Below are 1,760 nucleotides of genomic sequence, written 5' to 3'. Positions count from 1 at the left end.
AGTGGTCCCAGTCGGGAAGCCCTTCCTGATGAAGGGATAATTGCACTCTTCTTTGTACCATGATGCCGCGGCTAGTGAAGGAGCAGAATCCTTTCATTGTATCTTTTCCCCGGTGTATGTGCTGCTCCCTGGAGCGGAGGGAAGAACTGACTGTCACAGGGGCACATTTAACAGTGGGTGGAGTGACAGTCCGCAGAGATGTGCACAGTTCACACATGGTACCATTTCTTAGCGCTTGGCTTCATGTCCTCTCCGGGGAATTGCGGCTCATAGTCTTGAGTGTTCTCCTCACAGTACATTCTGTATGGAAATTCGCTTGAGTCACATCTCCTGGTCCGGAGGCCATGGATGGAGGGTCATCTTCTCTATGTTTTCCAACTGATTCAGAAGTCAGGGCCGATCTCCTTGTAGCTACACTACAGGGAGCTAGGCAGATGAATGACCAAAGAATGGGCTTAAGATAAAGATACCAGCAGATGAAACAGGAAGCCCCAGATTCTTTAAGATCCAATTCTTACTCTTCAACATTTTTCTAGATGTTTCAGTATTAAGGAAGGGTTAGGCATATCCTTCATCAGTGAGTCAGCCTTTCCCTTCCATCCCCATAGAGGTCTTAGGACTCTTGTGTCTTTTGACTTGGTAGGACAGAAACTAGAAGGTAATGATGGCAACCTCTTTTCAGTCATCATCTAAAATTTTATACTGAAGACACAAGGGAATTTTGCAGATACACTGATTGTCTCTTGGAACTCTGGGGAATCTTGTGCATACCCCCATTTTCACTGCTATTATTCATGCCTGAAAACCCAGAGTTGTCAAGTCCAAGCACCCAAAGAAGTGGAGACCAAAAGAGGCCCAGCTGCCTCGCCTTGGATGGCAAACATGTTAAGTCCACTGTCTTCACATCTTTCCCAGGGTTATTTGAACGGGCATAACATATCGATGACATCTTGTCTGCTTCATGCTTGCAGAGGAGGTGCCACAATAAGGGTATTAAAATCATGTCTACATCTTTGTGTTTATGAAGCACCTTATGATACTTAATCTTGACTGACAACTTGGTGGGATTTCGAATCACAACAGAAACAAGTTTCTGGGCCTGTCTGTGAAGGATTATTTAGGTTAGGTTATCGAGGTGGGATGAAGCACCTTTAATGGACTGGGACCCTGGTCTAAAGGAAAAGGAGAAATCTTGCTGAGGTGAACAGTGTCCTTCATGATAATAAACGCTACACTGCCAGCCACCTCAAGCTCTGGCTGCTTTGTCTTCTCTGCCATGGTGGGCTATACCCAGGAACTCTGAGCCCAAATCAACCTTGTCTTTGTTTTATTCAGGCATTTTTTTTCCAGCAACAAAGCAATAACTAACGCATGCCTTTTCTTTTCTTCCTGTTATTTGGAATCACACACTCCCAGCTCTTAGGTGATAGTCCCAGGAATGAATTCATTCCTGTCCAAGAGGGAACTAATTAAGCTATCAGCTGCACGTCCCTTCATCTCCATGACCCAATACCTGTTCCCTAGCTCTGTTTATCACCCTTGGCACCAACGCTGCAGATGGGAGGTGATTCCAGTCAGGCGGAGAAAAGCCCTGGACGTGTTTAATTTCCTGCCACACTATGACTGAGTCCTCACTTCATGGCTTTGTGACTAAATCTCTGTAACTTTGCAAGAGCTGCATGCCTCGAACTAGGGCTTCTCTGAGTTCTTGTGTCGTTTGGGATGTCGCCAGAGCAGCTATGGGGTCTGAATGTTTTCAT

The sequence above is a fragment of the Alexandromys fortis genome, unplaced genomic scaffold (assembly GCF_014885135.2).
Source record: "Alexandromys fortis isolate MF-2015 unplaced genomic scaffold, M_Fortis_MF-2015_v1.1 scaffold_220, whole genome shotgun sequence".
Classification (NCBI taxonomy): Eukaryota; Metazoa; Chordata; class Mammalia; order Rodentia; family Cricetidae; genus Alexandromys; species Alexandromys fortis.
This window is presented reverse-complemented; position numbering follows the sequence as displayed.